This window comes from Musca domestica, unplaced genomic scaffold (genome assembly GCF_030504385.1).
Source record: "Musca domestica strain aabys unplaced genomic scaffold, Musca_domestica.polishedcontigs.V.1.1 13, whole genome shotgun sequence".
Taxonomy (NCBI): Eukaryota; Metazoa; Arthropoda; class Insecta; order Diptera; family Muscidae; genus Musca; species Musca domestica.
The window spans coordinates 13,012,808-13,039,259 of NW_026712172.1; the positions used below are offsets into that span (position 1 = coordinate 13,012,808).

Here is a 26,452-nt window from a genome sequence, read left to right on the forward strand (position 1 = left end):
TGACATAGTTCGACTTTGGCCCTTTCTAGTTTTTGTTGTAGAACCCAGCTGATGACTTAAGCCAGTCAAAAGAGAGTTTTACGTATTCCCATCTTTAGTGTATTTGTTGCTAAGAAAGGGAAAGACAAAACGGAATAACTTGCTCACAAATATGAAAAAATATACAAGTAAACAGTTTTTACAGGCAGCATGACACATGATAGTATGTTCCAAAATTCATATAATTTTTCATATACGGAAACGCTATTTTTCGTAAAAAGGCGCAAAAATGATAAATGTAGCGAATTATTTATATGATTGTCAGAGTCAAATCAGCGGTTACATATGTATAATCAAAGGAACGTGTTTTATTAAGATAGGCTGGACGCTAAAGACATGTTTACACATAGGATATACAATAAATTGTACAGAGTGAGATAAAAAAAAACTACAACAAAGTCAAATGCCATAACTTCTACACTTTTTTTTAAATTTTATTGAATGAAAGCAAAAAATGTCGGAAATATCATCAAATTTTAGAATAAGTTTAGATTTGTTCGAATTGATCAACATTGACACGAATTATTGCCTTCAAACGGCCAATGAAACCGTCACACGCTGCCCGAATATTGCTCTGCGGTATTTTGGCCCATTCCCGGCGAAGCGCTTGAGGTGATCGACACTTTAGTATTTTTTAGTGCCAACCTTGCTTTCTAAAATACTCCAGACACAATAGTCCAGGGCATTGGTATCCGGAGATTTTGGTGGCGATTGTGTGCTGGAAATGAAGCGAATAACATCATATTCTAATTATTCTTGGGTGGTGTGTGCAATGGTGCAGAGTCACGTTGAAATGTCCAAGTTCTGCGGCCAAAATGTTTGCGTGCCCAAGGATTTAATACACCCTCCAGAATATTTTCGCCATTATAATCGGCATCTTTTCTGATGCCACGGTCGATTAATACGAGCAGAGAGCGACCATCGGCTGTTATGGCGGCCCACACCATCACCATGGCCGGCGCTTGAGTTCTGGTGGTCGTCCGAAGGTGACCTCTTTAGCAAGTAAACACGATCATTTTGTTTGTTTACAAGCTGCTGAACAACCAATGTTTTCTCATCGGAGAAAACCAAATTCGGCAGTTCACCACTTTCGGGCAAGCACAGCAACTCTTTAGCTCTTTTGAGCCTATTTTCTTTCTGTTGCGGTGTAAGTTCTTGCACGGTTTTGAATTTCAAGGGCTTTACCCCGAACTCATTTTTCAATATTTGCCGAATGGAATATTGCGATGTGTTCAGCTCATGAGCCATTTTTCGGCCACTGCGAAGCGGGTTTCGATCAAGTAACTTCTTTACTTACGAATCTTTTCTACTGATGTTGCTGTTTTCTTCCGTCCACTTCCTTGGCGTCGGGCTATGTTACGCCAGTATCACTGTAACGAGCGATGGTACGAGACACAAAAGATTTATTCACATTTAAATGCTGGAGTGCTCTAACGATAGCCACTTGTGGTTTTCCAGCCAAATATAAAGAAATCACACTATCACGCTTCGATTCCATCACGAATAACTTTTTTTCTGGAAAATTCTCACCAAAATGCTTTTGTACGCTTGTAAACAATACAATGAGCTGTCACTGGAATAGTTTTAACAGCTGTCGGACGAGTGGCTTAGAAATTACAGTGGTCTGAAGTTTGTTTATACATACACTACTAGGTGAACAAATTCGGGTGTTTTATTTTTAATTTAAAATCGTGTATTCTTTGCAGATGCCTGGTTATAGACGCAAAACGGTAAGATTCGAATTTCGCGATTGCGATTTTAAATCTGTGTGTGTTTTTTTAATCAAAAGCTCTGGCATTTGAAACGTCAGCTGGTGGTATTGGAATGTGTTTAAACGGACTTTGTTCCCCAGCCTTTATCAATTTGTTTGCCTGTAGTCGGGACGACTGACATGAGATTAAGACTACTGGAATGCTATTACGAGATATTTGTGCAGACTGGCGGGAAAGTGTCATTCTCAAAGGTTAATTAATGTTTGTGTGAAATTTGTATACAATAATCTGTAAGGGAAATGACACCGGAATTGTTTCAAATTTGGTATTTGAAGTTCAAAATAGATATTACAGCCTATGACAGTCTGTGCAGGTCCACGTCGTCGTATTGCCCGGAATTTCGGTATTTTGATGATTTTAGCTACATTATTCGCCGACTTTTTTCAAGTTTCGCATTTGAATATTGTAATGGCTTATGACAAAAGTTACCAATGCAGGTCCATGACGTCGTATAGACCCAAATATAACGGCTATATTCGGTATTTTTAATTATTTGCATTTAATTTTTGCTCAGTATCAGCATTTACGTTTCGTTCAGTCCGTAGATCCAATAAAATTTCGGTGTCTTTCTGCCCACGGACACGTCGCTTCTATTCTTTTGACATCTGGAAATTAAACTATTAATGTTTTATTTTCATTTTAGATAAAAATAATGAAAATTCTTATAATTCTTGTCTTGTAGTTTGTTGTTATTCGTTTTGATTTTCACAGACAAACAATTTGTTAACTGCAGCGTTGCCATATGAAATTTAGTTTAATGCAGCTCAAATTTAGTTTCATTTCATGCATCAACAACGGGGAAGATCTTTGTTAAAAAATGGAAAATAAACAAAATCAGTTGTAGCATTTTGAAAAATGTCTATGATTTGATAAGACTTCGATACAGAGTTGCATTTTCCTAGTTTCTTGACGTTGAGCATCATTTCTGATTGAGCCATGAATCCTGCATACAATGGTAGAAGAATACAGGTAGTCGCATCGACATAGCTGCAGGGACAATGAACTGTCAAACCAATTTTAAAATCGAAAATTTTGAATGAAAAATTATTTAAATTCGTTAATAATGTTGAAAATTATTAGAAGCCTCCGATTGGCTTCGTATAAGAAAACATATAAAAATCTACTTGTTTTTAAAAAAAAAAACATTTTTAAATTTTTGACATATCCAAATTTCCAAGCATTCATGCATCTACCTATATTCTTCTACCACGTTACATACTTCAAACCGAAAGGCATTAAACAGGTCCCTTATACTGTCAAAAGTACGTATCATGGTAGAGGGATATATTTAGACGCAACGACACAGCTGCTGGGACAATGAACTGTCAAACCAATTTTGAAACTGAAAACGTTGAATGAAAAATTATTTAAATTTGAAAAAATCGTTGAAAAACTCGAATAATAATAACCTCCGAATTACTTCGCATAGGAAAACATATATGAATCTACTTATATTTGAAAAAAACATTTAATTTTTTTTTGACATATCAATGTTCCCAAGCGTTGATGCATCTACCTGTATTCTTCTACTATGGTGCGTATACGTCATGGTAGAAGAATATAGGTAGACGCATCGACACAGCTGCTGGGGACAATGAACTGTCAAACAAATGTTGGAAATTAAAATGTTGAATGAACATTATTTTTAATTTGTAAAAATTGTTAAAAACGCGAATTATAATAACCTCCGAATGATATCGTATAGGAAAACATATATGAATCTACGTATATTTGAAAAAACATTTACATTTTTTGACATATCAATGCTCCCAAGCGTTGATGCATCTACCTGTATTCTTCTACTATGATGCGTATACGTCATGGTAGAAGATCGACACAGCTGCTGGGACAATGAACTGTCAACCCGATTTTGGAATTGAAAATGTTTAATGAAAAATTATTTAAATTTGTAAAAATTGTTGAAAAATATGAATTATAATAACAATTTTTACAAATTTAAATAATTTTTCATTCAACATATTCAATTCCAAAATTGGTTTGACAGTTCATTGTCCCAGCAGCTGTATCGACGCGTCTACCTATATTCTTCTACCATGGTTTAATACAAAATTGCATGCATTTTTGACAATGCGGATGAAATCAGCTGATCTTATATATTGTTTACATACAAAATCATTTACCATTGTTCTGTTCCAAAACTGCAAGAATGTAAACGTTTTTACTACGATGACCGACTTTCCCGTTATGATATCGAAGAAACTTGCAATATTAGTAGATTATTGCAGGTACTGAAACAGATCATATTACAGCAGTTTACTATTGCTCTGTTGCAGAATCTAAAAGAATCTACTAGTTTTGCATTTTTCTCAAAATTATAAAGGAAAAATCGGTTATCGTAGTAAAAAGTTTTACATGTTTCCAGTTCAGAAGCAGAGCATATGGAAATTGGCATTCATGGACACAAACTTATGCTACGTTTACATCCAAGGTTTCCAATGTGATATTAAATTTCTTTTGTGTAAAGGTCAGAAATTACACCAAAGACGTAAGATGGTAAAGACTAGACAAAATGCATTTTGAGCAAATGGTTTGTGTCTACAACACAAAGTAACAGTTCATGGCAGAGACATGTTATTACAAAAACCACAATTACAGAAAAGGATAACAAATAAAAATTTAAAAAATTCAATATTTTGGTCTCAAAATTTTATTCCATAGACCTTTCAAAAATTTGCATATTACCTCAGCGGTTTAAATCAGTTAACATTTGTAGCTATGTTGTTATGATATCGTAACAACAAACGTATTTTCACAGGGTTGCCATATTTTGACTCTGTCTTGTCTTATCTTTACACTTCTATGTCTTTGATTACACTCTCTTTTTTACGTGCAATAATCTTCAGTTTTTACCATTTTCTCAAACTTTAGGAAAACTAAAGGAAACCAAAAAAATTGGATTTATAAAATGAAGTACCATGCTTTTTAGCTATTCATTTGCTAACAATACGTTTACATATAAATCCACTGGATTTGAATTAAAATTGTCAAAACCATTACTCATATTTCAAATAAATCCCCCTAAAGTAGGTTAACCCTACAAAAATTGTAACATAAACATGGCATAATGTGTTGATTTTAAAGAATTGCTATCAAGTTTTGACATGTTTACTATTTATTCAGCTCTTTCTAGACAAAGGTTGAATTTCATAATTCTCTCTTTGAATCTGAATTTTGAATCTTTTTTAAGGTTTTATTTCTTTCTAATTTGCCAAATGTTGACCACAACACCCACGCATGTTTTCGTTTTAAATCTGCTAAATATTTCGTATTTGTTATGATTAATGAAAGAAAAAAAAAAAATAACAAAGTATAGATACTGTGATTTCTTTAACAAATATTAAAGTGTTAATTTGTGGGAGCAATAAAAATCTCACGAGATTAATTAACGATATAATTAAATTTCTAGGGCTGAGTTACAAATACCTAATGAAGTCATAATGGAAATAGTCTGCTTTATTTTTGATCGATATACAAGCTTATATTACGCTGGGTTAACATTGCTACAGGTTTTATTTTTAGAGCAGGTGAATTCCCAAATCTTGAAAAATCACACTGTTTAGATCATATTTTTGAAAAAAAAATCAAGACATTTAACTCATTTTTCGCGCTATTTAACTCATTTTAAAAATGAGGAAAAATTTCGAATAAACGGGGGAAAAAATTTTTTGCATGTAAATTTGATAGGCAGCGGGCATGGCCACAGGGGTGTATTTCTATAATTTTGCGAAGATTTTATTCCTCCTTATTGTACCATGATTCGAAGATTATATCATATTGAAAGAAAATCATATATAATAATTAATAATCTGATTCCTCATTCAGCCAGTCCTCTTCACTGCTGGAATCATCCAAAAGTGGAGACATCTGTTGCTCCATATTTTTTATTTTTGTTTTTTTGCACGACAAATATTAGTTTTTCCTTTAGTTTTTAACATGGTAGAAGAATACAGGTAGTCGCATCGACACAGCTGCTGGGACAATGAACTGTCAAACCGATTTTGATATTGAAAATCGTAAATGAAAAATTATTGAAATTTGTAAAAATGGTTGAAAAATAAATATCATTACAACCTCCGATTTGTGTTTAATAAGAAAACATATAAAAATCGACTTATTTTTGACAAAGCACTTAAAAAATTTGACATATCAATGTTCCCAAGAGTTGATGCATCTACCTATATTCTTCTACCATGGTTTTTAAGTTGATCATTTTCAGAACAGTGTTGGCTTGTTTGTTCGGGATACCGTAGTTTACCTTTATTGATGTTCTTATAAAAACAACGTTTGTTTATTAGTCAAACATTACCATCGTTTTCCACTAATAAACAAACGTTGTTTTCATAAAAACAACAATAAAGGGATAAAGCCTGACCATTTTGCAACAACAAAAAGTTGATCATTTTCTTTATTTTTGTTGTGACGCGTGAACATTGAAATGTATCAATACATTTTTCAACCTTGTTAGCCCTGCCAATTAAATGTCAGATTTACAATATGCACATTTCTGCTCGGAGTACGAGATCGCGTTGTAGCAGAATTAGTACTAATTTGTAGGTTCTGGAACACAACTATTGTTGCATGTTAATTTGACAGGAACTGGGCATAGCCTCAGGGTTGTATTTCTGTAGTTTTACGAAGCTGCTCTACCTCCTTATTGTAGCATGGGTAAATCTTATTTTATAAATCTGGATAATGTGGGTTAATCTTAATAAAATTGCATATCTAAATGCGTTATTAATAAGTTAATTGTTTTTAAATTCCAAAGCAATGTAATTTATTTACTTCTTTGCAATGTTTACTTTTCGGCAAAGTCTTAATAAGCCTATTTACATCGGTAACAACACTAATAATGACATTTACAATCCGGTAAACTAATTTCTAGATATTCATCTTAAAAAATCTGCAACAATAAAATGTAATTATTATTAACTATTTAATTGTTTCAGTCATTGTTCTTTTGATTTGTTTGAATTGTTTACTAGCCACCACATGTGTTATATTGCAAAACAAAAAAAAAAGAGTGAAATCAAGTACTGGGTCACATGGGATCGGGATGATTGCATTGCTTTACTTTGTCATGGCGATAAGAATGAAATTAAATTAAAGTAACCAAGACAATGACAGTGTAATTAAGTTAGGCGGCCAATCATACAACAACTAGTACAACAAGACGCACAATGAAATATTGCAACAACAAGAATATTGTCATATGTACACATTCTTCATAATACGATAAACAATGGCGCTAATAATTAATCGATACGATTTAAAAATATGATATATTATTTCATGTATACCTACCAATTACCAAGGGAAGCACCAAATAATTACTTTCCATTCATTAAAAAAAATTATAAGAAAATTTCCACACTCTGTCAATTGCCAATAAGTTATTTTATTGCATACCAATTTCGATATGTGTTTACATAAAGGTGGGTTTTTATGTGTCATCTAGTTTCATCAATAAACCTAAAGCCAAATTTCAACAGAAATTATAGTGATTTAATGGATTGTCAGCAACAAAAAATAATCAAACAAGCCTAATATGTGTCATGTTTACACATAACTTGTGTTCTAGAACCTATAAACATAGTATTATGCATGGCACAAAACATTGCAGAAGAATACAGGTAGGTTATTCATTTGACATTTGAAAATTTTTGACAATGTTCCCAAACGTTGATGCATCTACCAGTATTCTTCTACCATGGCACAAAAAGGAGGTAAAAATACTGAAATACAGTCCTGAAGATACGGTCTCTTCTTGTTAAAATTATTCAAAATTAGATGCCACAAGTTACAATCATTTATTTCATAGGTTTCCACACTTTTAAAATGGATTCTAAACGCAAAAGATGAATGAAATGCTTAAATTTTCTTTAAAAATTTGGGTCCAAACTGTTAAATATTTCAATTCCAGGGACAATTTGGAATATTTTAATGTTTTCATTTTTTAAAACAACTCATGGTAGAATTAACAAGGTAAAGTCATGCAATCATATGTTTTCAATTTTTTTCCAAAGTTATTCATTTGACAACATCTCATTGTCAAAATGTATAGAAATGGCAACTTGCTTTATATGCAGTGAAATTTGACAATTTGAAATGACCTTACCTTCTTAATTTTACCATGCTTTTACTGTGCATTTTTTTCGCATGGTAGAATAATATATGTAGACTCATCGACACAGGTCAGGATAATAAACTGTCAAACCAATTTTCGAATTGAACATTTTGAATGAAAAATGTATTCTTCTGCCATGCGGCTGGTGGTTACCGGCTTCGTAAAAGAACAAAGAAGCTTATTTAAGTTTCCATAATATATATTTGTTCTTTGTTCTTTTATTAAGAAGCCAGCCAAAAAGCTAGTCAAAAAGCGTTTTATGTATTCTCACCTTTGGTTATAATTACTTCTAAATTGATGGAATCTCATTTAACAACTTAAGTGGGTAAATGACTATTAAGGCGTAAACAAATCAAATTCTAAATCGTGACATCGGTGTGAAAATGCAACACTGTTGCCACTAGTAGCTGACATCAGTGTTGTATTTTTACACCGAAATCACGATTTAAAGGTGCAGGTTTATAGAAGGTTTTTTACTCGCTTAACTCATCGCCTGGCTTCTTCGTAAAATAACAGAGGAGTTGTTTGACTTAGTTCAATTTCGGCCTGTAATTTATACAGGTTCACCCTACTATACTTTGCTCTTTCGATCTAAGTGAACCTAAGACTCCTTTGTTCCTCCACGAAGAAGCCAGTGGATGATTTAAGCCAGTAAAAAGCGTTTTATGTATTCTCACCTGAAGGATATATAGGATATTATGATGATTTTACAGTAGAACGAACTCGATGCGTTATCGATGCAATCCAGCATGACTTCCGGCAAGTCAACATGGTAGAATAATACAGGTAGATGCAGCGGCGCTTGGGAACATTGATAATATAAAAATTGTTTCTTCAAAAATAAGTAGATTTCGGCGATCCTAAAGCCCATGGCTGATAGGATCAGGTTTTTAAAGAGCTATAAGTCGACCGGTACGTGTGTCATTATTTTTATTTAAAATTGTGCCACTTATATGAGCCAGATCCGTGAATTATTATGGAATGTCCAAGGTCTGCGGCCAAAATGTTAGCGTGTCCAAGGCTTTAATACACCCTCCAGAATATTTTCGCAATAATATTCGGCATTTATTCTGATGTCACGGTCGATTAATAATCGGCTGTTATGGCGGCCCACAGCATCACCAAGGCCGGCGCTTGAGTTCAGGTGGCAACCGCTCAGGTACACATTTTCTGCTGACCTCTTTGGCAAGTAAATACGATCATTTTGTTTGTTTACAAACTGCTGGACAACGAATGTTTTCTCATCGGAGAAAACCAAATTCGGCAGTTCATCACTTTCGGCCAAGCGAAGCAACTCTTTAGCTCTTTTGAGTCTATTTTCTTTCCGTTGCGGTGTAAGTTTTAGCACTTTTTGGAATATTAATGGCTTTACCCCGAGCTCATTTTTCAATATTTGCCGAATGGAATATTGCGATATGTTCAGCTCACGAGTCATTTCTCGGCCACTGCGACGCGGTTTTCGATCATTGCTTCTTTACTTTTCGAACCATTTTTGCTGATGTTGCTGTTTCTGTTTTCTTCCGTCCACTTCCTTGACGTCGGGCTATGATACCAGTATCACGGTAACGAACGATGGTACGAGACACAAAAGATTTTTTCACATTAAAATGCTGGAGTGATCTAACGATAGCCGCTTGTGGTTTTCCAGCCAAATATAAAGAAATCAAACTATCACGCTTGAATTCCATCAAGAATAACTTTTTTCCTGGAAAATTCTCACCAAATTGCTTTTGTACGCTTGTAAAAAATATAATGAGCTTTCACTGGAATAATTTTAACAGCTGTCGGACGAGTGGCTTAGAAATTACAGCAGTCTGAAGTTGGTTTCAGTTGTTTCATCTCATCCTCTATGTATTTTTGGTTTACCCCCTTCGGCAAATGATTGTACCAAATCCTTCTAATACAAATCAGAATCTTCTACGAGATTAAAATACCAACTTCGGTGTGTGCCCACACGTACGCTTTATAAATTCTACCCCACTTTCATCCGGTGATTTGGTACTATTTATTACCATCATTTCTCATATCTATTTCTACATTATTTGAAAAATCGTAGTAGATTTTCTTGCATTATAAATATTTATAATTGACAGCTAAAGTACTTTAACTGTCAAAATATAAGTATAAGTGCTTAAGATTATTGGAGCACGTCATAAATCAATCAACATTAAATCAAAAAATAATGTTTTATTTAATATTTCATAATTACAGACAAATTTATGTCCGACACGAAAAAAAAAAACAAAATTGTCACATTTGTCAAAATGTCTTATCTATGGCAAGAGCGATAAAATTGATTATTTACATAAAACAAAAATCAACGGAGACAACAATGAATTATAAAAACTTTGGAATTTTTACCATATCTAGACGCCTTGACAAATCTAATGTAAATAAATAAACTTTAGGTTAAATTTTAATGGAAAACAAAATTTGATTGTCGGGAAGTAAGTAAATATTTATTTAAACAATAAATTTATAACTGTCTTATGGTCTGATATTTTTTCCATAGGAATTGGCATTGATTTTCCCCGAGTGGAATATCCCAAAATACTGAGATAGGTATAAGTCAAACACTCCCAACATTTTCAAAGTGATTTTAATTCCTCCAAATATTTCCCCTAAAAGATAAGACAAGTTTTGGAAAATTATATTATTATCATGACGTAAATTAATGCACCCACAATTTAAACACACACCAATAAACCTATCAAGCATTTGAGGTGCGGAAACCCGCACCTTTCGTTGCTTACGCGTTAAGCGTCAAACCCAGTACAAATGTTTTAATTATTAACACACCCACATACACAGGGAATTTGTAGACATCAATGCGTGTAAATCAAGCCTTGTTGTGTTCCTGTACTCTTTCAATGGTTAAAAAGAGAGAAATGTCAAATTCGTTTTGGGAGAAATTACAGGAACGGAAATCTAGTAAAAATATCAAAGTTAGATGGCAATCCTTCGAAATCAACAATTTAGCAAATCAGAAGCTGGCAACCACGCTACTATTTTTTAAACGACCAAGATCACGTAGTAAAAGAGAACGTCACATTTGTTTGTGCTCCTTTCATTTTGCTTTACAAGGTTTTCGTATAGGGGAACAGTGATCAAGTCAAAAACTAGTACAATACAGGGTGAGATGAAAAAACTGCAACCAACTTCAGACTGATGTCATTTCTAAAGGTGGAAATATATAAAGTGCTTATTTGGCTGGCTTAAGTCATCGGCTGGCGTTTTTCGGAAATTAACAAAGGAGCCTGGGGCCAAAATCGAACTAAGTCAACCTAAAACTCCTTTGTTCTATGAGTTTATGTATTCCCACCACAAGCCACTCGTCCGCAGCTGTTACAATTATTCCAGTGACAGCTCATTATATTTTTACAAGCGTACAAAAGCATTTTGGTGAGAATTTTCCAGAAAAAAAGTTATTCATGATGGAATTCAAGCGTGATAGTGTGATTTCTTTATATTTGGCTAGAAAACCACAAGTGGATATCGTTAGAGCATAAGTAAAAGTAAAGAAGCCACCCGCGTCGCAGTGGCCGAAAAATGGCTCGTGAGCTGAACATATCGCAATATTCCATTCGGCAAATATTGAAAAATGAGCTCGGGGTAAAGCCAAAAAGTACAAGAACTTACACCGCTTGGCCGAAAGTGGTGAACTTTCGAATTTGGTTTTTTCCGATGAGAAAACATTCGTTGTCCAGCAGTTTGTAACCAAACAAAATGATCGCGTTTACTAGCCAAAGAGGTCAGCACCTTCGGTTGGTCAACAGAACACAAGCGCCGGCCATGGTGATGATGTGGGCCGTCACAACAGCCGATGGTTGCTCTCCGCTCGTATTAATCGACCGTGGCTTCAGAATAAATGTCGAATATTATCGCGAAAATTTTCTGGAGGGTGTATTAAAGTCTTGGGCATGCAAACATTTTGGCCGCAGACCTTGGTCATTCCAACAGGACTCAGGATCATCGCACTCAGCACGCGCCACCCAAGAATTGTTACAAAATGAGATTCCTCGCTTCATTTCCAGCGCATAATGGCCACCAAAATCTGCGGATATCAATCCGTTGGACTATTATGTCTGGCGATCTGAGAAAGCAAGGTTTGCACTAAAAAATACCAAAGTGTCGATCACCCCAAGCAAGTGCTTCGCCGGGAATGGACCAAAATACCGCAGAACAATATTCGGGCAGCGTGTGACGGTTTCATTGGCCGTTTGAATGCCATAATTCGTGACCAAAAAAATTTGATGCTATTTCCGAAATTTTTTGCTTTCATTCATTCAAAAAAAAGTAAAAATTATGGCGCTTGACATTGTTGTAGTTTTTTATCTCACCCTGTATAGTACTATCTTGTAGGTTCTGAAACACAACTTGTGTTTCGTGTTTTTCTAAGACCATGTTTACACAAAGCCTTTCGTCATAAAGTATAGAAAAACTTAATTTTTTATACGAAAGGGAATTAGTTTAAGCAGAAGATACGAAATCGGAGAACTAGTTAAAATATCAAAACAAAGCAAAGAAACGTACTGGTCAAACCAAAACTAACAATCATTCTAGTATTTTTATCCTTTTTTTCAAGGAAATGGGAACCCTCCACAATTTGGAAGGAACTTGAAAAATGTCAAAAAATTCCGAACCGTTGTATGGTGGCTATACGAAGATGTGGACCTGCTTACGTAATTTTTTGTCATAGGGTGTAGTACCCATTAAGATCTTTCAATAAGAAATTTGAAACGATTCCGGTCAATAGAGTTGCTGAAATCATCAGAATACCGAATATCGGGAGGTACTGTTATATGGGGGGTATACGAAAACGTGAACCTGCATACGAAATTTTTTGTCATAAGCTGTAGTCCCCATTACGAACTTTAAATGTGAAATTTGTTACAATTCCGATGAACAATGTCGCAAAAATCAACAAAATACCGAATATTGGGACCGCTATATGGAGGCTATACGAAGGAGTGGACTTGAATGAACCATTTCCTGTCATAGGCTGTAGTGTCCATTACGAACTTCAAATACCAAATTTAAAACAATTCCGGAGAATAACGTTGCTAAAATCATCAAAATACCGACTATCGGGAGGTACCGTTATATGAGGGCTATACGAAGACGTGAACCTGCACAAACAATTTTCTGTCTTGGGCTGTGTAATCCATTACGAACTTCAAATACCAAATTTGAAACAATTCTGGTGAATAATGTCGCTGAAATCATCAAAATGCGAGTGTCGGGAGGTACCGCTATGTCGGGACTATAAGAAGACGTTGTCCTGCACAGACAATTTTGTGTCTCAGGCCGTAGTACCTATTTGGAACATCAAATGTCAAATTTGAAACAATTCCGGTTAATAATGCCTCTAAAATCATCAAAATACCGAATATCAGGAGGTACCATTATATGGGGGCTATACGAAGGCGTAAACTTGAACGAACAATTTTCTGTCATAGGGTGTAGTGTCCATTACGTACTTCAAATACCAAATTTGAAACATTTCCTACATGGCCCATTTTCAATACCAAAAGTCCTGCAGACATAATATACATTTGAGTAAAATTTTATCAATCTGCTTCATTTCTTACGGAAGCTAGAGTGATTTCCACAGACGGACGGACATCGCAAAATCAACATAGAAATTTATACTGATCAAGAATATATATACTTTGTGGAACTTAAAATGTATGTTTCGAGGAGTTACAAACGGAATGACAAACCGAATATACCCTCCATACTATGGCGGAGGGTATAAAAATGGTAAACGTAGTGATACATAATAAGGTATTTAATTTTTATATATCAGGTATTGTTTATACTATAATCTCAAATCATTATTTACAAGAGTTTATTAGGGAAATTATGAAGCCAACTAACGTTTATATCATCAAACACTGCCAACAATGACGACAAGGGTTCAATGGTATCTTAAACATTTCGATATGAAATATCTCGTTTCGCGTTTATTTCCACACAAAAATTAAATTATTGTGTCATATCTTGAAATATAACTAACTGCACATGTCATAAAAAGATATACTTGATATTCCCGGAAATAAGTCTGGTAGTTGCTTTAGGCTCTTTTCAAATGTATGTCAAATATTATAATTATCCGCAATGTTTTATTTTTAACTGTGTCAAAATTATTATTTGTTTATATTTTCAATGGAATGAGATTGATTTTTAAATATGCATTACGTACGCATTTCGACTCGAAATTAACCAGAAACGTTTAATATTCAAGTTGAATGCGAAATAATTAATACGGAATTAATGTTTCCCTAAATACAAATCGCGTGATATTCACATTATCCTGTATGCATATGTATATTTGTATCTGCAAATTTATATTGAAATATCTCATTATTAAGACTTTAGAATATCTAAAGATTTTGCAGAAATTAGCATTAGAATTTTTCGATGGAAAAATATATTTTTCCGTTAAAAAATGGGCGATGAAGTTCATTCCGTCTAGGAAATTTTGACACAATATGAAGTAGAACGTGTGCACAAAATTAATCAATTACAATACATTCAAGATTTGTCTTCCATTTTTTTCTTTAAAAAATCTCGTTTGTTTTTGTAAGTAATTAATATTCGATGTCAACAATTGTTAGTCTCTGCTTTGAAAGATGCTTGAGAACAGGGAAAACAATCGGTCCAGTCTGTATAAATACCGAGTAATATTTTGGGAATTAAAATAAATGATAAATTAGTGTTCGTAAGGTATGTAATTTAGGAAACAGTTTTATATAAAACTGCCTTCGTCTGTCCTGTGTAAACCCAGGGTATGTAACTGCTTTATTAATCTAAAGGTGAGATTACAAGGAATATATATATTTTTTTTGATATAAGTCACAGGCTAGCTTTTTCGATACATTATGTTTTGCTATTTTTAACTTTAAGTTTGTCTATCCGTCTGTAACACCTCGAAATATACATTTTAGACCCCACAAAGCATATATATTCTTAATCCGCATAGAATTCTATGTCGATTTGGCCGTCTGTGGAAATCACTCTAGCTTTCGAATGAAATGAAGTAGGTTGATAAAATTTTACTCAAATGTGTTTATTGTCCGCAGGACTTTTAGTATTGAAAATAGGTCATGTAGGTCCACGTCCTCGTATAGCCCTTTAAAACGGTACCTCCCGATATTCGATAGCTATTTCGATGATTTTTGGGACATTATTCACCGGAATTGTTTCAAATTCGGCATTTGAAGTTCGTAATGGATGCTACAGCTTATGACAGAAAATTGTCCGTGCAGGTCCACATCTTCATATAGCCCCCAGAGAATGGTATCTCCTTTTTTTCGGTATTTTGGTGATTTAAGCAACATTATTTTACAGAATCGTTTCAAATTTCATATTGGAAGATCTTAAACGGTACTACAACCTATGGCAAAAAATTTCGTACGCAGTTCTACGTCTTCATATATCCCTCATATAACGGTACCTCGCTTTACTTTGATGATTTTTGCGACAGCTCCACGTCTTCGTATAGCCCCCATATAACGGTACCTCCCGATATTCGGTATTTTCATGATTTTAGCGACTTTATTCACCGGAATTGTTGCAAGTTTGGTATTTGAAGTTCGAAATGGATACCAAAGCCTAAGACAGGAAATTTTTGTGCAGTTCTACGTCTTCGTATATCCCCCATATAACGGCGCCTGCCGATATGCGCTATTTTGATGATTATTCGCCGGAAATGTTTCAAATTTGGTATTTGAAGTTCCGATACAGCCTAAGAAAGAAAATTGTCTGTGCACCTCTACTTCTTCGTATAGCCCCCATATAACGGTACCTTCCGATATTCGGCATTTTATTGATTTTAGCGACTTTATTCACCGGAATTGTTTCAAATTTTGTATTTGAAGTTCGTAATGCATGCTACAGCTTATGGCAGAAAAGTTCTGTCCACGTTTTGGTATATACCCTATACCCTTTGGACCCTAATATGACGGCTACATTGGGTATTTTTAAGATTTAAACAGAATTTTTAACGGATTTTTTTTTTTTGAAAATTGCCAAATTCGTTCCAAATGGTGGAGGGTATTCAAGGTTTTTTTTTTACTTGTTCATTCTCTTTTAGTTGTGTTTGTATATGTGAACAAACATCAGTTGAACATCATTTATATATTCCTAAGGGTGTATCTAAACACCCAAGGTTAGTACTAGGTCTCAACTGCTAAGACAATGAACTGTCAAACCGATTTTTGGAATTGAAAATTTTGAATGAAAAGTATTTGGAATTTGTAAAAATTGTTGAAAATTGCATATCAGGACAAACTCCGATTTGCATCGCATAAAACATATAAAAGTCTACATATTTTTGCCAAAACATTTTAAAAATTGTAATATACATGGTTGTCCATATTCGACGGACCCATCTGGCAACGCCATAACTTTTGACAGAGATGTCACATCGCTTAATGACATACCGCGTTTGAAGCGTAAGTCCAAGCAGATTTTTACCATGAACGCCACGCGAGTGCTCTGAAATAGTTGAAATTTACATTCAGCAGAAGAAGTCAATTGCGAAAACTCGACGTGCTTTTAAAACATTAAAAAATGTGAGAAGTGCGCCTTCTAAGAACACCATTAAGCGTTTATACGAAAAATTTTCGACTGGTAAGGCTCTTTCTAATCCGAAGAGGCCATATAAAAGTCGACCAAGGCGATCGGACGAGAATATCGCTGCCGTACGAGCCAGTGTTGAGAGGTCCCCAAGAACATCCCAAAAACGCCGTTCTCAGCAGTTGGGCAAGGCTCGATCGACTTCACAACGGATTATTCGCATTGATTTGCATTTGTTCCCGTACAAAATTCAATTGACGCAAAGAATGTTGCCTGCGGACAAGCCTCGTCGATTGGAATGGGCCCAAAGAGTCATCGGGTCCGCCCCAAGCGTTGTGCATCTGACTGTTTTTTTCTACCATGCTAGGGCCCGTTCTTATATCTTTCCTTTATAGTCCACTTTTGTTATCCTTTACTTTAGGAAAAGTGAAGGATAAAGTTCACATTATCGGGTTCTCATTATTACATCTTACCTTTAGAATATATGCATCTTTTACAGAGATATGGCAAGCTTTTTGTAAAAATAACTGGTAGTCACCGCATTTTTTCACAATAGCATCTTCATTTTAGTTTAAAAATAATTAACAAAACAAATTTTTATTTTTTTTTTTTTTTTTGTGAAATAAATCGATAATTCAGTTCTTTAGTATAATATAAAAGATTAGCGTTGTCCATTTTTTTATTTAAATAAATTTTCCTTTTATTGCCATATTATGAATATAAAATATGGCAACATGAATTCAGTAAACTTTACATTAAAAGATAAAGGGAAGATGGTCTGACCTTTTGCTTATCGGACAGTTCATACTTAAATGAAACTTGTAATAACGAAGAACGATTTATGTGTCCGACAACATCATTTTTTTATCTATCGGCAAGATGTAATTACCGGCCTAGGTCTATTAAACCCAGGGGTAATCTTCAATAGTATACATGCGCTAGAAATTCACAAAAAGAAATCTTCACTTTAATATTTCTTTTATGGCAGAAATGTGAACTACAATCTTAATTTTGCCGCACTGAAATAAAATGCCCCTAATATTAGAAACACTTGACTGGCTGTGCTTTAAAAAGCTCTACTATCATTTGTATCACTTGTCGTTTTCTAAATTTACACGTTACTAATATGAATGCAACAACAACAAACTACTGGAAATGATAACAGATAATTTTATTGACTAAACCTATCTGTTTCTTGCTAAATTATTGCTAAGATTTTTCAAGTGTGAATTAACCTTAAAGTACAACAACAATCGACATTTACTCTCGCCTTCGTACTCTCTCTCTCGCTCTCTCTCTCTCTCTCTCGCTGTCTCTCTAACAGTTTTCTCTTTACCATTTATTTATATTTGCTCACTTCAGCCATTTGTGATAATCAACAACGTAAACAAAAAAAAATTTGCATTTTTGCACGAGTTTCTAGTGTTTGGTGGGCATTGGTTGATCGGCTGTTCGACTATGTTATCTATGCATTTTAAAATGCCAATTCCTTTCTCTTGTTGTTATTGGATTATTTGATTCGTTTGCGTTTAATCTGTAATCCAATTTAAACCCAACCCAGTCAATTTTTTTTTCAAAATGATTAACATTGTGTTTTCATTATCAAAGTTAATTCGTAAAACACAGCGTCGAAGAGATAACAAATCGTGTAATCTAAAACAATTGACTTATTAATGAAGAATAAAAGCAAAATTAACCTTGATTAATTTCTAAAAAAAAAAACATTTGTTAAACCGATCGATACTCATGATAATGTCATCATTATCCTTTAGAAATGCGCATACGAGGGTGGTTCGGAAAATGGTGGTTTTACGTTTTCATTATCACCATTAACAAAAAAGCTTGGTGGAGAGAAGCCAGCCGATGACTTAAGACTTTGCCTTCACCTTTAGTTTAACTTAATTCAATTTCGGTTCAGAATTTAAACTAGACCACACTAAAGCAGAATTACATTTTTGACTGGCATAAGTCATCGGCTGGCCTCTTCGTAAAAGAACAAAGGAGCATAGGATCAAAGTCGAACTAAGTCAACCTAAAACTCCTTTGATTTTCTATGCCAGTCAGAAAAGCTCTTTGTGTACATGCACCTTAATTTCTTTTAGTTTTTCTAAACGATTGCCTTAAATACATTTCCATACAAAATCTTTAGCCGAGTTAACCCTAATTGAGATTGAACAATAATCGCTTTACTTATTCTTCCTTTTATTATTCAAAAAGAGAGTCTGACCATGGTACAATAAGGGAAAGGTAGGGTAAAACGAAAAATACAACCCTAAAGCTAGATTTCTGCAACTTAAGGTGGGAATACAGGTTGAAAAAACCGCAACCAAATTCAGACTGCTGACATTTCTAAGCCACTCTTCCGACAGCTGTTAAAATTATTTCAGTGACAGCTCAATATATTGTTTACGAGCGTACAAAAGCATTTTGGTGAGAATTTTCCAGAAAAAATATATTCGTGACGGAATTCAGGCGTGACAGTGTGATTTCTTTATATTTGGCTAGAAAACCACAAGTGGCTATTGTTAGAGCGCTCCAGCAGTTAAATGTGATTAAATCTTTTGTGTCTCGTACCATAGCTCGTTACCCTGATACTGGTAGCGGAGCCTGACGTCAAGGAAGTGGACGGCAAAAATGGTTCGAAAAGTAAAGAAGCGACTTGATCAAAACCCGCGTCGTAGTGACGAAAAATCGCCAGTGAGCTGAACATATCGCAAAATTCCATTCGGCAAATATTTCAAAAATTAGCTCTGGGCAAAGCCATTGAAATTCAAAAAAGTGCAAGAACTTACACCGCAACAGAGAGAAAATAGACTCAAAAGAGCTAAAAATTGCTTCGCTTCTCTGAAAGTGGTGAACTGCCGAATTTGGTTTCCTCCGATGAGAAAACATTCGCTGTCCAGCAGTTTGTAAACAAACAAAATGATCGTGTTTACTTGCCAAAGGGGTCAGCTGAAAATGTGCACCTTCGGTTGGCCACCAGAACTCAAGCGCTGGCCATGGTGATGGTGTGGGCCGCTATAACAGCCGATGGTCGCTCTCCTCTCGTATTAATCGACTGTGGCATCAGAATAAATGCCGAATATTATTGCCAAAATATTCTGGAGGGTGTATTAAAGCCTTGGGCACAAAAATATTTTGGCCGCGGACCGTAGACAATCTAACAGGACTGAGCAACATCGCACTAAGCACGCGCCACCCAAGAATGGCTACAAAATGAGGTTTCTCGCTTCATTTTGCAGCGCACAATGGTCACCAAAATATCCGGATACCAATCCGTTGGACTATTGTGCCTGGAGTATTTGGGAAAGCAAGGTTGGCACTAAAAAATACCAAAGTGTCGATCACCTCAAGCAAGCGCTTCGCCGGGAATGGACCAAAATACCACAGAGCAACAGCGTGTGACGGTTTCATTCAATAAAATTTAAAAAAAAATGTAAAAATTATGGCGTTTGACTTTGTTGCAGTTTTTTTATCTCACCTTGTACATATTTGAACAGTTTTTACAAATTTGAATAATTTTTGACAGTTTATTGTCCCAACAGCTGTAGAAAAAAGAACGCCATATTTGGGTGTGTTCATGGTAGAATTACCAAGGTAAATTTTTTAAAAGTTATTCATTTGACAAAATCTCAGTGTCAAAATTTATATATATAAACCCATTGTATGTACACAAATCAGAGATGGGGGCCAGTATTCTATGTGAAATTTGATGAGACAAGTTACAGGAAATGCAGAGACGGGTATGCTTATTTCAAATAACTTTACATTTACAGTTTCTTATATTTAATTAATATAAGTAAAAATAAATATAATATCATCTTTAGATTTGTCTGGTAACCCAAAAATGTTTAAAAATTGTTGCAAATTGTAACCGTAAAGGTGAGAATACAGAAAACGCTTATTTGACTGGCTTAAGTCATCGGCTGGCATTTTCGCAGAGGGAAAAAGAGTTTTAGGTTTGCTTAGTTCGATTTTGGCCCTACGCTCTTTTGTTGTTTTTTAAAGAAGCCAGCCGATGACTTAAGCCAGTCAAATAAGCGTTTTATGTTTTCTCACCTTATGTCGACAATATTCTGCAAAAGAGAGCAATTCGAGAGATGACTTTTGACAGTTCCTCCATAGAGTTGCATTTATTCTATTTTATTAATTAATCTTTTTTGGTTGTGCCATTTTATAAACATAGATATAGATCTTCTACGAATAGAAGATTTTGAAAAAAATTATAGAGGAAGTATAGAACAAAATTCCTTTAGATTTTATAACAAAACAAGTAGAAACATTCCGATAAAAATTCCAAAGAATTATTCGGTTATTCAACCCCGAGTCTTTTTATACACTCACAAGTGCTAATAACCTTTAAATTAGTTTTCAGAGAAATTTCCCTTCGAGCATCTGACGTCAACTCCAAGTCTAAGATTAAACGTACACACAAAAATACAGTATTTTTATGTTTATTTAAATAATTTTAAAGCGTACTTAAAGCGACAACAACATCCTCAAAGACTTCATTTGTCCCATAAACAATACAATGCCTCAATTGCAAATGACGTTCGTTCGCAACGATTCGTAGTAAATAAAGAGGAGGGTGTTGTTGCTGTATGCCTAAAAAATATTCTGCTTTTGGAAAATTTCCTATTGATCATTTCAAGTCCACAATAACTACTTGAGATAATTCTTGTATAGACGATGTAAGCATGAAGTAATGAAGCAGTGACGCCTTAATTGTGTGTTGTCACAATTATTGGTATCTTTAGAGTGCTAAACAATCAAATTGTTGCGTTGAGATATCAGATAATGAAGGGACAATGCTAGTGGTTGGGGGAGAGTTACATTTTAACTGATATTTAAAAATATTAATTTTTGAGAGAAGCTTTTCTTGTAATCACCGTGTTGTAGCATTTTAGCCACAAAATGTGGGTTAGTAAACACTCACAAAATGTTTAATTTTTGAACTCATGGCAGGCACAGCTCCTGGGACAATGAACTGACAAACCAATTTCGGAGTTAAGATTTTTGAATGAAGAGTTATTAAAATTTGTAAAAATTTTTAAGAAATTCACATCATAACAACCCATGATTTGTGCCGTATAAGAAAAAATATTAAAATCTACCAATTTTTTTTTCAAAGCATATTAAATATTTTGACATATCAATTTTCACAAGCGTTGATGCATCTACCTGTATTCTTCTACCACATATACTATAATTATGCTAGATATACTATTTATTACTAGACGTCGTTCTGTCTAGAGATTATTTATTTAATAAAAACAAGTAATTAAAAAAAAAGTTATCACATTTATAGAGACAAAACATAAAATATATGTTTTTTATCTTTTATTATATTTTTATCATCTTTCACACGGATTTAAATAAATATTTGTGATAACAGTTGATAAAAAGAAATCTAAAATATACAAAATGTTTGAATTCAAAGGAAAGGTGTAATGATTAACAATGTTCCCAGCCGATAGTTGAACTTACGGTACTATAAAAGGCTTTTTTAACTGGTTTTGGGGTGGGAATATATAAAGCGCTTATCTGGCTGGCTTAAGTCATCGGCTAGCTTCTTCGGAAATGAACAAAGGAGCCTAGTGCCAATATCGAACTAAGTCAACCTAAAAATCCTTTGTTCATTCGTAGAGAAATAAAGGAGTTTTAGGTTGACGTAGTTCGATTTTGGCCCTAGGCTCCTTTGTTCTTTTACGAAGTAGCCAGTCAAAAAAGAATTTCGCAGGGTGAAATCAAAAAAAATGTAACAAAGTCAAACGCCATAATTTTTAAAATTTTTTCTCAAATGTTATGGAATGAAAGCACAGATTGTCGGAAATAGCATCATAGTTTAGAATAAGTTTAGATTTGTTCGAATTGGTCACTTTTGGCACGAATTATGGCCTTCAAACAAACAATGAAACCGTCACACATTGCCTGAATGTTGCTCTGCGGTATCTTGGCCCATTCCCGGCGAAGCGCTTGCTTGAGGCGATCGACACTTTGGTATTTTTTAGTGTCTACCTTGCTTTCCAGAATACTCAAGACACAATAGTCCAACGGATTGGTATCCGGAGATTTTGGTGGCCATTGTGCGCCATCCTCTTTTTGTAACCATTCTTGGGTGGAATGTCCAAGGTCTGCGGCCAAAATGTTTGCGTGCAAAAACTTTAATACAATATCCACAAAATTTTCGGCATTTATATTGATGCCACGGTCGATTAATACGAGCGGAGAGCGACCATCGGCTGTTATATGGCGGCACACACCATCACCATGGCCGGCGCTTTAGTTCTGGTGCCCAACCGAAGGTACACATTTTCAGCTAACCTCTTTGACAAGTAAACACGATCATTTTGTTTGTTTACAAACAGCTGGACAACGAATGTTTTCTCATCGGAGAAAAGCAAATTCGGCAGTTCACCATTTTCGGACGAGTGGAAGTAACTCATTAGCTCTTTTGAGTTTATTTTCTTTCTGTTACGCTGTAAGTTCTTGCACTTTTTGGAATTGCAATGGCTTTACCCCGAGCTCATTTTTCAATATTTGCCGTATGGTATATTGCGATATGTTCAGCTTATGAGTCATTTTTTCGGCCACTACGACGCGGGTTTCGATCAAGTCGTTTCTTTACTTTTCGAACCATTTCTGCTGATGTTCCTGTTTTCTTTCGTCCACTTCCTTGACGTCGGGCTACGGGCTACCAGTATCACGGTAACGAGAAGATTTATTCACATTTAAATGCTGGAGTGCTCTAACGGTAGCCACTTGTGGTTTTCCAGCCAAATATACAGAAATCACTCTATCACGCTTGAATTCCATCACGAATAACTATTTTTCTGGAAAATTCTCACCAAAATGCTCTTGTACGCTTGTAAACAGTATAATGAGCTGTCACTGAATAATTTTAACAGCTGTCGGACGAGTTGCTTAGAAATGACAGCAGTCTGCAGTTGATTGCAGTTTTTTTATTCCACCCTGTATAAATTTTTACACTGAGATCTTGTCAAATGAATAATTTTGAAACAAATTACCTTGTTAATTCTACCATGAACACACCCAAATATTTTCTACATTTTACCATGGTAGAAGAATGCAGGTAGTCGCATCGACACAGCTGCTGGTACAATGAACTGTCAAACCAATTTTAAATGAAAAATCATGCAAATTTGTAAAAATTGTTAAAATATGCATATCAAAACTACCTCCGACTGACGTCGTATGGCAAAACTATACAAATCTACTTAGTTTTGAAAAAATATTAAAACAATTTTGTTCCCAAGCGTTGATGCATCTACCTGTATTCTTTATCCATGCATTTTACTAAACGAATTTGGCAGGGTTGCCATCTAATTACCATACTTGCCATACTTTCTGGGCGAATGTAACATTCCTATGTTTTGCTAGTTTTACCAATAATTCAAACACAAAAAAACTTTTACCAATCTTATTATACCTACCTCCTTCTTTGATGATATATATTCATTATCACTTGAAGACTATTATGAATTTTATGGTTTTATTTCTCACACCTCTCTCAAGTGGTGGTTAGTTCTCACACACGCTCTGTCTGTCATGCCATTTCGACGACTTTAGAATCCATTGCCTCTAGCAGTAATCATGTTCAAACAAAATCACCTAGCTAGCTACCACCCAAAGCAATCATATGTTGTTCAACTACTTCAGAGATTAAAAAGAAAACGTCACTTCTGCAGCGATTTGCGATCTCGACCAAATGATAACTACGGTATGTAGGTTATATGGATGAAGAAGGTTATTGAAATGTTAACATTACAAATACATATTTGCTTTCCGACAAACGGCACTAATCTATCAAAGCAACCAACCACAGACATAAATTGGGGCTACGTCATTATAAATTAAGGTTTAAATATGAGAGAGTGTATCGCTTTTGACTGTTAATGCGAACGGCAAGTTTTAATTGTATTTGTGAAGTTATCATGTCCATAGAAAACTCTCCGTCAAATATTATAGTAAATACATAAAAGCCGAATGTTTAGATCTCATAAATAAAGATGAAATCTATTTGTATCGTTTAAAATTATTTCGATTATTTTGATTTGTTTATTATTATACAGAAAAAAGGGAATGTTGCCATAGACAGATTGGGAATGAAAATTAGACATTTAAAATTAAGGTGGGAATACATAAAGCCCTTATTTTGTTTAAGTCATCGGCTGGCTTCTTTGGAAATGGACAAAAGAGCCTAGGGCCAAAATCGAACTAAGTCAACATAAAACTGATTTGTTCCTTTACGAAGTCAGTCAATGACTTAAGCCAGCCAAATAAGCGCTTTATGTATTCTCACCTTTAGTCCAACAAAAATCGTCATGTACAGGGTGAGATAAAAAATGGCAACCAACTTCAGACTGCTGTCATTTCTCAGCCACTTGTCAGACAGCTGTTAAAATTACTCCAGTGACAGCTCATTATATTGTTTAAAACCGTACAAAACATTTTTGGTGAGAATTTTCTAGAAAAAAGTTATTCGTAATGGAATTCTAAGATGATGTGTGATTTCTTTATATTTGCCTGGAAAACCACAAGTGGCTTTCTTTGGAGCACTCAGTATGGTTCGAAAAGTAAAGAAGCGACTTGATCGAAAACCGCGTCGCAGTGGCCGAAAAATGACTCGTGAGCTGAACATATCGCAATATACCATTCGGCAAGTATTGAAGAATAAGCTCGGGGTAAAGCCATTGAAATTCCAAAAAGTGCAAGAACTTACACCGCATCAGAAAAAAATAGACTCCAAAGAGCTAAAGAGTTGCTTCGCTTGGCCGAAAGTGGTGAACTGCTGAATTTGGTTCTCTCCGATGAAAAAACATTCGTTGTCCAGCAGGTTGTAAACAAACAAAATGATCGTGTTTACTTGCCAAAGAGATCAGCTGAAAATGTGCACCTTGGGTTGGCCACCAGAAAGAAATCAAGCGCCGGCCATGGTGTGGGTCATGGTGATGGTGTGGTCGCTGTGCGCTTGTATTAATCGACCGTGGCATCAGAATAAATGCTGAATATTATTGCAAAAATATTCTGGAGGGCGTATTTATAAAACCTTGGGCGTATTAAAATCTTCCAACAGGACTCAGCACAATGGTTACAAAATAAGGTTCCTCGCTTCATTTCCAGCGCAGAATGGCCACTAAAATCTCCGGATACTAATCCGTTGGACTATTGTGTCTGGAGTATTTTGGAAAGCAAGGTTGGCACTAAAAAATACCAAAGTTTCGATCACCTCAAGCAAGCGCTTTGCCGGGAATAGGACAAAATACCGCAGAGCAAGATTCGGGCAGCGTGAGACAGTTTCATTGGCCGTTTAAAGGCCATAATTCGTGCCAAATGTGACCAATTCGTGCAAATCTAAACTTATTCTAAAATTTGATGCTATTTCCGACATTTTTCGCTTTCATTCAATATAATGTAAAACTTATCACTTTTGATTTTATTGCATTTTTTATCTCACCCTGTAATGTTGAAAAACTTGTAAAATTTGATTGCAAAGGTTTACTTCTTTATTCTACCATGTATTTGTCATATGTTTACAACTTTTTCAAATGCAAACATTTGACAACATATCATTGTCAAAATCTATAGGCATAAATCCATTGTGTACACACAAAATCAGAGATGGGAACTGTTTTTTATGCTTTGAAATTTGACAAGGTTAATTATAGAGAATTCAGAGCTGGGAATGCTAATTTAAAATGAGGTTACCTTTATTTCATTGTACCATGGTATTAGTCTTAAGGTGAGAGTACATAAAGGACTTTTCTGACAGACTTATGTCATCGGCTGGCTTCTTTGTAGAGGAACAAAGCCAAGACCTAAAATGGTAGACTAGACAAAATGCAGTTTGAGTAAAGGGTTTGTGTCTACATGACAGCTCATGACAGAGGCA

The 26,452-nt window shown here is 34.9% G+C and overlaps 1 protein-coding gene across 2 annotated transcripts in view; it reads left to right on the forward strand.

The window, feature by feature from the left end:
• Positions 1-26,452, forward strand: part of LOC101897689 (open rectifier potassium channel protein 1) — an 83,552-nt gene that overhangs the window by 27,745 nt on the left and 29,355 nt on the right. The gene's annotated exons all lie outside the window — the stretch shown is intronic.